Source organism: Pinus tabuliformis, chromosome 6 (assembly GCF_031772625.1).
Source record: "Pinus tabuliformis cultivar Carrire ecotype Pingquan chromosome 6, CPIR1, whole genome shotgun sequence".
NCBI lineage: Eukaryota > Viridiplantae > Streptophyta > Pinopsida > Pinales > Pinaceae > Pinus > Pinus tabuliformis.
Window position 1 is genome coordinate 605,636,353 of NC_142292.1, and position 12,804 is coordinate 605,649,156.

Here is a 12,804-nt window from a genome sequence, read left to right on the forward strand (position 1 = left end):
TCCTAAACAAGGATACAACTCTCTACCTAACAATGTTAGACCAAACACAACGATAGTTAGTCTCAAAAAACAAGGTTGCCTCTCCCACATCTCACCTGAGCTCTGATACCATGATAGAAAATGAAACTCACAAATAGTTTGATCATTGCATTCACAAACATAGAATTAGTCAGAGTTTCTATAGTGATATCTGTCGACTATCATTTATTTTTCACCAACACTCACCAACTCCCGCTGACTGACATTGATGACTTGTCGTCATATAAACAAGACAAATGACTCATGATTATTATTCTAACATCCCTTCCAAAGCTTGGTTGGCCAAATGTAACTTTACTGATCAATTGTGCCATAATTACTGCTCAATATTAGAGACAATGAAGCATATTTTATGGGAATGTTCATTTGCAAGATCTTGTTGAGCTTAGGTTCAATTTTAGTTGGCTAACATTTTCTAAGGTTATTTACATTAGTGAGAAACTTTGTTGGAATATTCTAGTTTGGTGTTTAGGGAATCTCTGTCTAATATTTAGCATTGTTTCCAAGTATCTACTTTATATACTCTTTTGAAACATCACTGCATATGCATTTTTTATAATGACATTAGTTTTGTGAGTCTTTTTTTGTCAATTGTGGTTTCGTAAGGTATGTATACAAATTTTCGGCAAAGGAACATTGTTGATTAGTGATTTCAAACTATTAAAATTCAATTTTTATTGAAATTTATTGTTGTTTTAGCTGTTATTAATGATGTCAAATTATTAAATTTGAATTCTTATTGAGATTCATTGTTGCTTTAGCTACTCTTGAGAAGAGGATACGATAAAATAAATGGAGGAAACATTAGATCATGTACCACTAATTCTTTGTTCAAAATTATTCAAAATTGTAGTAGGTGTCACCATGGTTTTATTTTCTATTATGTTTGTGCTTTTGTAGTGATAGGATTGCTTGTACTCATCTAATAGGAGATGGAATGGCACACAGAACTAGTTGGGGGTTTGAACTAGCAATGTCACACGGAATGTCTCAATAATATACGCTCCCACTAATGTATTGGCCTCCCACAGGTTCAAATATTGGTTTATCTATATAGTTAAGATTATGAGCAGTTACTTATCTAGCGATGATTTTGGGCGGTTGTGCTAGGAATGCCTCAATAATATACCCTCCCACTAATGTATTGGCCTCCCACAGGTTCAAATATTGGTTCATCTATCTATTCAAGCTTGTGAGTGGTTACTTATCCAACAAGGATTTTTGTTTATTAAATTTGTCGCCAATGTCAGTGATATTTATTTAAAAATAAATAAAGAGAGAGCAGAGCACATTTCGTTGTTCCTGGTTCAATGCAATGTCTCGAACTCCTCTCCTTCGCCTTGATATATGCACTCTGATCATCCTCTTCTGCTCCTCCTAAATTTCATGTCTTAGTAATGATTGGAACAATTTCACTTTATTGATAGGTGTGGAAATTTCAATTTCGTCTATCTGTTTGGACAGAAACACAACAACTATGTTGACCTTTTTCAGCTTAACTGTGATCAAGGTCAATAAGATCAAAAAAATTCACTTAATTATAAGATTCATAAAATTTAATTTCAATAATATTAAGTTTTTTATAATAATAAACTATTAAAATTATATAATTGAACTAATTTATTTTTATTTTTTCTAGTGATAAAATTCCATATTTCATTTCTGTGAAAACAATGAAATGAATTACACCCTACAACATGAATTACGATGTGCTGCTTTTTTCGAGGGGTCTTTCATATGCTGATGAAAATCAACCTCTATGTGACTCTTTCGGAAGGCTTGTAGAACCATTGGACAGCTCCAAACCATGGATGGTCACCCATGGAAATCATGAGATCGAGAATATCCCCTTACTCGTTAGCACACCATTCAAAGCCTACAATGCACGCTGGAAAATTCCATATTAAGAAAGTGGTTCACCTTCAAAACTCTATTACTCCTTTGAAGTTGTAGGAGCACATATATTGATAATGGGCGCCTACACAAACTTTGGAACGGATTCCAACCAATACAAATGGCTTTAGGTAGGGAGCTGATTTCACCTAATTTCTTAGTTATTTTAATAACTTTTATGGGTTAATCGCTACTCGCTAGTCATTATAAAAACTTAATGGCCTAACAAAATTCCAGGTTGCAATTTTTTATACCCTACATGCTCATAAATATCACACATCTCATTCATACTAGTTGATGAACCCTTTTCATTAAATACTCCTACAGGAATAAAGATTCGGTTTTTGTGAAATCAGGACGACCTATCCCAAGTAAATAGGCGGCAGAATCTTTGGCTTATTGCTCTGATCCATGCACCTTGGTATAATAGAAATACCGCTCATCAAGGTGACGGCAATTCTATGAAGGAATCCATGGAACAAGTGCTTCATGATGAAAAAGTGGACATTGTTTTTGTTGGCCATGTTCATGCTTATGAACGCTTTGTAAGTTCCCATCACAAGTTCCTTCACAAGTATTCAGTTTTACATTACCTAATTTCTTGATCATACGCTGACTATGCAATGAATGTTTTAGACACGGGTATTTGATAACCAAGCCAATCTATGTGGATCTGTGCATATTACTATAGGATACAGAGGGAATCGAGAAGGCCTTGCTTCAAAGTGATGATCATTTCGATTTAGATTAATATTGAGTTCGAAGTAGAAATGGCCTAAAAATTTAATCAATCATGGTTTGCTTCAGTTTTTCAATTGAATTGAAAACATATATTGTTTAGGAAATAAACTAATTAATTATTATTGTGAAATGAGAACAGATTGTTAGAAAATTTCACAAGGGCAAAGGGGAGGAGTCTTGCTCAGAAATCAATTTCGGAAAAGTCAACTTCAATTGTAGCAAGGATATCGCAACTACAAAGAGGCTTAATTGAAATTGAATTTTAACGCATATCAAAATAGAGTAAAACCAAAAAGGTTGCGATAAATTTACTCATGAAGGTTTAAAACCATATCACAACAAACCATGATTTATATTATATTTCAAAACATAGGAAAATACATTCGCATGATAAATGGAGGATACAACTCCAAGTAAAAACAAAAGAACTTATTGTGATTTATGATTCACTTGGGTTGTGGAGTAACTGTCTGTAAAACTTGATAAAATTGGTTTTCACGCGCCCACCAAAAATTACTCCACGATTTTCTCCTCACTACTTCACAGACTTTCACTCTCTCTCTCACTCAACCTACAAATGAATTTTACTTTCATATTTATCTCAACATACAAATTTGATATTAATACATGACAAAGCCAATCATTAAGACATAGGATGGGCGATTATACAAAATGAGGGTTTTTCTAAACTTGCAAAGGTTGCGGACTACAACGAAGAGTTGTGTAGTAAATGCTTGAATATACATTTTACCAACTATGTATTAAGTGCTTTAAATTCTTTGTTGTTTTGAGGAATGGTCAGCACTATACTTCTGCTCTGACTTTAGTCCTTTCACCTGCAAAAAAAATCACAACCTCCAAAAGTTGATTGGGCAAGTATGGTGGTTGTCAGTGTGTTTAAGGCGGTGGTTGGGATTAATATTTCCAACGCTCCCCCTTAATCATAACTACCTCCATTGACAATTCCCAAACAGTCTCTGAGATAAAAAAAACTTTCATGTGCCAATGGCTTTGCGAAAATATCAACAAATTGTTCTTGTGACTTGCAGCGTTGCAACACAATTTCATCATTGTTAATCAACTCTCTAATAAAATGATATTTAACATCAATGTGCTTGGTCCTCATGTGAAAGACAAAATTCTTTGACAATGCAATTGCGGAAGTGTTGTCACAGAAAATAATTGTCATTCCTTCTTGGTCATGGTGAAGATCCCTCAACATCCTTCTCATCCAAATTTTCTGACACCTTGTTGTTGTTGCAGCAACATATTCAGCTTCTGCTATTGATAGTGACACTATTGGCTACTTCTTGGAGGCCCGTGAAATGGCTCTGAATCCCAAATAAAAAACATATCCTGATGTGTTATTTCTGTCATCGACACTTCCTGCCCAATCACTGTCAATGTAACCAACGAGCCATAAATCATCTGTTGTGGCGTACAAAATACCATATTGTTTTTTCCTATTGGCATATCTTAGAATCCTTTTCGTTGCTTGTCAATGTGTTTCCTTGGGTGTCTACAAGAACCACGACACCAAAACTCACTACATACATTATATCCGACCTAGTGGCGGTCAAATACATCAATATTCCTATCATAATTTTGTATAATGTCGGATTGACATTGTTTTTGCAATATTCTTTTCTCAACTTCAACCCCATGACAGTTGGAGTTGGTGCAGGCTTGTTGTTCTGCATTTTAAACCTCTCCAAAATGTCTGCTACATACTTTTCTTTAGAAATAAAAATGCCATTTTTTGTTTACTTCACTTCTATGCCCAAAAAATACCTTAACAACCCCAAGTCAGTCATTTCAAATTCACTCTTCATGACTTCTTTGAAATCAGCGATGAGGAAATCATCACTACATATAAAAATCAAATCATCTAATGTATATAAGACAACGATAAGAATCTTACTGTCACTCTCTTTGATGTAGAGAGTAGGCTCACCGTCACATTTTTCGAAACCATTGTCCAACAAGTAAGCATATATCCTACTATACCATGCACGCGGTGCTTGCTTCAACCCATAAAGAGATTTCCTCAACCAATACACCTTGTCTTCTTGGCCTTCAACCTCATAACCAGGTGGTTTCGCAACATACACTTCCTCTTTCAACACTCCATTCAAGAACACTGATTTTATGTCTATTTGATACACTTTCCATTATGTTGAGCAACAATCACCACCATTGTACACATCGTCTCCATCCTCGTGACTGGCACAAACATCTCCGCATAATCTCTTATGTGTTGTTGGTTGTATCCTTTGACAACTAGCCTTGCTTTTTTCCTTTCAATCTTTCTGTTGAGATTACTCTTGGTCTTATAGACCCACTTCACTCCAATGACATTTTTTCCTTTCGGAAGGTTCACTAACTCCCATGTGTCATTCTTTTTTATTGCTTCTATTTCTTCCTCCATTGCCGCAACCCATTTTTCTTCTTTGAGTGCATCCTAAAAATGGATTGGGTCATCTACATGACAAAATAATGCAAATAAGGAATTTAGACTAGTGCTACTATCCACTTCATCTTTCTCATAAATCTCATTTAAATTTCGAAATTTTGGTCTTCTTGTGCTTGTTGAAGATGGGCTTGACATGTCACTCAGTGTTTCACTTTGTGGCATGCTTGAAGAAGAACTTGCTTGACTAGGTGACGCTGCCCTCTTATTTGTTGATGGTGTTGCTTGCTACCTATTTTGTTGCACTTGAATAGGAGTAGAGGGAGTCACTATTGAGGAATTTCTTGTTGTTGTCAATTTTTTCCTCATGTGGTATACATGCTTTGACATTAACTGTCTTATATAAAATTCCATCCCATGCTTCCTCTTCTATAAACTGCACATCTCTGTTGATTATGAATTTCTTGATTGATGGATTGTAGAGCTTGTATGCCTTGGATTCATCACTATATCCAACAAATATGCATCTCTCCCCCTTACTGTCCAACTTCTTCCTCAACTCATCTGTGACATGTGCATATGCCACACATACAAATACTCTCATGTGAGTGACACTATGCTTTCTTCCACTCCATGCCTCTTCAAGAACTACATTCTTGACGCTTTTGGTTGGACATCTATTCAAGATATATGTTGCACAAGCGACAACTTCAACCCAATAATCATTTGGAAAATGCTTTGTCTGCAACATACACCTTGCCATTTCCATAATGGTCCTATTCTTCCTTTCCGCAACACCATTTTGCTGAGGTGTATACCTTGTTCTAAATTGCTTGTGAATTCCATGCTCCCTGCAAAATTGAAGGAAGTCATTTGAGATGTATTCACCATCTCTATCTGTCTTAAGGACTTTGATGTAGTGTTCACTTTGCTTCTCAACAAGAGCTTTGTATTGGCGAAAGTGCTCAAACAGTTCACTTTTCTGTTTTAGGAGATAAACCCATGCCTTCCTTGTGTGGTCATCTATGAAGGTCAATAAATAATGGTTGCCACCAATTGATGGTGTCTGCATGGGTCCACGTAAATCTGAATGGATAGACTCCAAAGGTTCCTTTTCCCTTAATGACTTTCCTACTAGAAATGTCTATGTATGTTTCTTGCCTAATATGCATCCTTTACATAGGCTGTCTGTTTTTTCTATAAGCGACAACCCCTTCACCATGTCTTTTCTATGCAGCAAATTGAAACCTCCAAAATTGAGATGTCCAAATCTCAAATTCCATAACCAATTTTCATCTTTGACCTATGCTTGATAGTTTACTTGTGTGACATGTGCAAATTTTCTCCCATCCTCTTGTCAGTTCATTAATAGTTGTGCTTGTGCACCTTCTTCCTTCAAATTTGATGTTATCTTTAGGGGAAACATTCTATTGTTTGTCATTTGAACCTTTACAATCAGTTGCCTTCTTGGAGGCCTATCCAAAATTGTGCACTCGTCATTTTGTAAACAGACATTGTAGCCATTTTGCATGAGTTGTCTAATGCTTATGAGGTTACGCTTCAAACTAGGGACAAAATAAACATCTGAAATATATTTCTTCTCCCCCTCCTTTGTTAGGATATTAACTCTTCATTTTCCAATGACAGAGACTTTGCTATCAGTCCCTAATGACACTTCAGATTTCACACTTTCGTCTAGATTGGAAAACATATCTATGTTCCCTGACATGTGGTTCCTATATCCTAAATCTAGATATCATATATCACTTTGTTTTTCTTGTGCTACATTACAAGCTAAAAACATGCCATCATGGTTCTTATTTTCTTTTGTGAAATTTACATTTGTTTTGTTACTAATGTCATATTACTTCCTTTTACATTCATTTGCATAATGACCATACTTCTTACAATAATGACATTGAACTTGAGATTTATCATACCTCTGACCTTGTGCTTAATTTTGGCTTGGGCCTTGAGTTGGATTTTGATTGCTGCCCATTCCACTTGAGCTTGAAGGGCTACTTCCCTCATCTCTATGTGGGCTTCTTCCTCTTCCTATAGCATATGATCTTTCTCTTCCTCGACCTTGACCAAATGAAACTTGTGTCTTGAAGGCATTCTCAAATGAAGAGTTTGTTTCTCTATTCAGTCTATGTTCATGAGAAATCAGTGATGCATGAAGCTCATCCACTAAGACCTGTGAGATATCCTTTCTCTCTTTTATGGCCATAATAATGGAATCAAACCTTGCTGGAAAACTTCTCAAAACTTTCTCAACTATTCTCCTTTCCTCAAGTGTCTCACCATGAGACCTAATCTGAGTAACCATCCCAATTACATGTGTAAAAAATGAGACTACATTCTCAGACTCTTTCATACGAAGTGTTCCAAAACCTCTTCTTAGCATTTGTAGCTTTGTTGTCTTCACTTTTGCCAAGCCTTGGCAGGCTGTCTGGAGGTTGTCCCATGCTTTCTTGGAATTTGTTTCTGCTGCAACCCTTGGGAAAATACTTTCATGAACTGCTTGAAAATGTAGAAGAGGGATTTTGCATCCTTCTTCCTGTTGTCCCTTAACAAATCCCTTTCTTCTTGAGACAAGGCATTGTATGTTGCTGCATCTGCTGGTTTTTGAAAGCCATTCTCCACCAAATCCCAAATGTCTTGAGAAGAAACAAGGTCTTCATTGTAATAGCCCAATAATCATAATTTTTTCCGCTAAATTGAGGCATCTGAGGATTAGAATCATGAAGATTTAAAACCATATCACAACAAACCATGCTTTAGCTTATATTTCAAAACATAGGAAAATACATTCGCGTGATAAATGGAGGCTATAGCTCCAAGTAAAAACAAAAAAACTTACCACGATTTATGCTTCACTGAAACTCTATAAAACCGTAAAACTGAACCGTAAAACTGGTGTTCGCGAAGTAACTGTTTGTAAAACTTCGTAAAACCACGTGCCTACCACAAATTGCTCCATAATTTTCTCCTCAGTATCTCACAGACATTCACCCTCTCTTGTAAATGACTTTTACTTTCATATTTATCTCAACATACAAATTTGACATTAATACACATGACAGAGCCAATCATTTAGACACTAAGGCACGAGATAGACCATTATACAAAATGAGGGTTTTTATGAACTTGTAGAGGTTGCGGAATGCAACTAAAACTTACATATACATTTTATCAACTATGTATTAAGTGCTTTAAATTCTTTGTTGTGTTACTGAATGGTCAGCGCTATACTTCTGCTCTGACTTCAGTTCTTTCACCTAGAAACAAAACTTCTGCTCTGACTTCAATCCTTTCACTTGGAAACAAAATCGCAGCCTGCAAAAGTTGACTCGACAAATATGGTGGTTGTCACTGTGTTTAAGGCGATGGTTTAGATTAATATTTCCAACACAGATATGAAGATCTACAATCTAGTTTGTCAGTGTTTTGTGAAGCAAGCTTTCGACACAGTGAATTTCTGATATACAATGCAATGCATGCACACTGGACATGGCACTGTAACCAGCTGTCCAATGATTTATTATAAAAAATTGTAGTGACCTTTGTTAGTTGGAATACGGCAAAATAATATTTCAAAAAATCTTACTTTCGAGACCAATTTGAACACTGGGTAGACTACGGCTAAAAATACATTAGATACGATACGATTCAAAAAGCTCAGGTGTCAAGATTTATTCGCCAAATGCAAAACTTTAGTTAGAAAGCTCGAAGTATCACGGATGTTAGGGAAAGGTTAACCTGAATGTTATAAGATTCAAGAGAAAGTTCGAGTACCACGGATTTTCGGAAAAAAGTTCACCGAAATGTTTGTCACAAAATTCAGCAATTAATAAAATTTACAGATGTAATCAAGTCTAGTGAGCAATATTTCTTGTAGAAAAAAACCAAATCAAATACTTAAGCAGAACTAAGTGAATGTCGCCTACCCCAAGGCGCTCTCCCAGTTTCTTTGCACAACCTATCAAGTTGGTCGCCAATATTGTCCTCTTGTTTTCTAAGTCACTGATATTTATTGAAAAATAAATCGAGAGAAAGCACAAGTAGTTTTGGTGTTCCCAGTTCAATGCAATGTCTGGAACTTCTCTCCTTCGCCTTCATATATGCACTCTGCTCATCCTCTTCTTCAGCTCGTCGTCAATATCATGTTTCCTGAACAATTGCACTTCTGTTAATAGGTGTGGCAACTTCAGTTTCAGCTATCCATCTGGACAGAAATACAGCAGTTGTGGCGACCGTTATTTTCTGATTGATTGTGATCCAGGTGCTCACCACCCTTTCATAAATATTAGTGAAATTTAATTTCAGATATTGGAGCACTATATATTGGGGAATACTAGAGCTAATGAGAGCATCAGAATCACTATCAACGATTTCTGCGGGAGTGGAGCCAAAATTTTTGGTAATTACACTCATTCGTGGTGGTATCATCCCAAGCTTTTCCAAATGGCCCCAAGAAACACAGATTTGGTGTTCTGGACGGATTTCCGCCAAATTGATCGCTTTGATAAGAATTGTACATTAAAGATGCTTGAGTTATGTGGAAAAATTTGGTACTACAGTTTCAAAGCAGAAACTGATATAAATCGGACACTTCTATGTGAAACGCATCTTCATCTACCCATTAAGAAGGAAGTTGTGGAGTTCAATGAGTCCATTAGTAACCAGACATTCATGAGGCAGGGTTTTTGTATAACATGGTGCGTCGACCCGTAGAGAGATCAAAACTGTGGGGCTTGTTTGTCGAGTCAAGGGTTTTGCGGTTTCAACGAATCAACAAAATTTCTTTTCTATTGTCCCAATGGTACATCGAGGCCTCACAAATGTGACGATCAGGGTTATGGTAGGTCTTCCCTAGCTTCTAATAATTGAAATAAAAAGTTCAATATTTTCAATATTTCCATGATGAGCCTTATCATAATTTAGTTAAGAAAATAATTTAGTTTTTTTAAGAATATATGTTTTCCAAATATAAATATGTTAGATTTAAGAAAAACAATAGATTTTTTCCTTATTGTAATTATCCTTAGTGTAATTTTGATAGTAAATTAATTTATTATTATTATTATTATTATTATTTAATTATTTTAATAAAATATAAGTTTTTTTATATAGGATAGTAACTAATGATAATTGTAGAAAAAAATAAAAATAATAAAAGTCATTTAAGATACAATTTAATTTTAATAATATTGAGCTTATTTATATTAATCAACTATTAAATTTATATAACTAAATTAATTTATTTTTATTTTTCTTACTAGTAGTAATCTATAACTATATAGTAATAAAATTTTCAGATTTCATTTCTATTACAACAATCTCACAAAAATATTGAAAAATTAAATTCAATATTATATAAAATTTCTAGAACTCATTTCTATTACAACAATCGCATAAAATTATATATATATATATATATATATATATAACTATTTTGAAATCCAGAAATTACACATTCAAATCCCACTAAATTGTACAACACATTTCATTTCTGTTGATGCTTAAATAGGATTCTTAAAAAAGTTATGTATAAGCCCTTCCATTGAAGTTGTTACGCAACCAGCTCACAAATGGAAGAAAAGATAGATCAATGCCTCCAAAATTATCCTCTTCGAGGGGGAAACCTCCTTTACATTACACAAATAAACAATTCTTGGATGATACAAATGATAAAAACTCATTTATCTATCTATCTATCTATATATATATATATATATATATATATACCTTCCCCCCCCAATTCACAATCTATGGAAAACAATTTCTTCTCAGCATAGTTATGACATTTAGTGTATTTTCTATCACAACTATAACAAAGCCCATTTTCTCTTTCTTCTTCCAATTGTTGTGGTGTCAACCTTATAGGTTGTGGAAGGCTAGGGGAAGCAACAATTCCATATTTATAGTTGTGAGTGGTAGGATTCCTTGTGGCCATAATTTTTCTTTCCATTTTTCTTGCCAACTTGAATTCCTTCTCTAATGAATGAGGTTCCCAAATTTGAACCTCATGTTGGATGTTATCCTTTAGAGTCCCTATGAACACATCAATCCTATGCTCCTCTAGAATATCTTTTACCCTTATCTTCAATTTTTGAAGTCCTCAATATGCTTCATCATTGAACACTTTTGTTTTATATTTATCAATTGGATTAAAAAAGTGTTTCTTTTTGTATCCTCATAATGTGTTGTCATTTCTTCCATAAAAATTGCCCAAGTAACAATTTTTTTATGAGAGAAAAGCTATCGATACCATACAAACTGATTTGGTTCCAAATATAAAGTTGCAATGCATACCTTTTGTGTGTTTTTCACCTTCTGGAGATCAAAATATTGTTCCATCTGTAGTATCCATGTTACAGGATCCTTGCCATCAAACTTTCTCATATCGATCTTTGAAACATGGTGGGTCTTCAATCCACCATTAGAGTCAAAGAAATCATGATTAACATTTCTTTTGTTCTCCTCATGAGTTTCCTTTACTACCCTTTCACCGTTAATAAACATTTCTTGTAGCAAAATTTTTAAATCTTCCATGTTGCCTTTAAGTTTTTCTTCTATTCCATCCATATTAGCTTCCATGCCTATCTTTAAATCTTCCATGTTGCCTTTAAGTTTTTCTTCTATACCATCCATCTTAGTTTCCACACATTTCTTTAAACCATCCATATTATCTTCCACCCCATCCATCTTAGCTTCCATGCTTTCTTTAAACTATCTATCTTAACTTTTGTTACCTTTTGTAAGAGTGAATTTTGTTGCACTTGGTCTCGTAATTTTGATATATCATGTTGAATTTCTTCCTCTTCTTCATGAGTCATGCTAGATATTTTAGGTTGCTTACTAGTTTTTTCCATTTTCTTTCTTCAAGGCATCAATTAATGATAATAAGGCTTCACCATGCCCTTTGAATTCCTTCAAACTAATTTTTCAAACCAAACTTATGCAAAATTTTAAAAAACTACATACCGATTTTTACTTTGTAGGAGCTTGATATTGAATCTCTTGTATCTCTGTAATTTCGGATCTCCAAGGTCTGAAATTGTGTCTTACAGTAGCCCTTTGAGTCCTCTTTCCAACCCCGCAATTCTGATCAATATTGGATTCTCCAAGGAAAATTTATGCCAAATCTCCCATAATGACCTGATTATAGACTCGTTCAATAGAGCGAAGTTATACGAAGTACCATGTGTCGTTGTTTCTACCTTAGCACCTAAAACTTATACACGTAAAACTATAGGCTGTCCGCTTTCTATCTTCTTACGAAATTTTAATCTCATGTTCAAAAAAAAAGTTACAACAATTTTCCCCAGGTCACTTGTTTGAGAAATAATTCAGGATCCTGCAAAAATCCTAACTTCCTTCGATCATATCTTTGAAAATATAGCGGGACTAGATCTAAAATTCAGACCCTAGGTTCAGATAAAGTTTGGCTCAAATGGGGTTTTTTTTTCTCTTCTGAAACGTGACAGAAAAAAAGTTATAGCGAACCACGATGACCTATTTGGAGCAACACCCTAGAATCCAAAGCTTTGATACCAAATGCTATGCAACCAACTTACAAAATGAAAGAAAAGATAGATCAACTCCTTCAAAATCAACCTCTTCAAGGGGGAAACCTACTTTACATTACACAAATGAAAAATTATTGGATGATACAAATGACAAAACCTCCTTTTTGTATATAGGAGTCTAAGGGG

At 34.8% G+C, this 12,804-nt stretch overlaps 1 pseudogene; it reads left to right on the forward strand.

The window, feature by feature from the left end:
• Window positions 1-1,736: 1,736 nt before the first annotated feature.
• On the forward strand, window positions 1,737-8,633 carry LOC149260021 (purple acid phosphatase 22-like; annotated as a pseudogene).
• The last annotated feature ends 4,171 nt before the right edge of the window (window positions 8,634-12,804 follow it).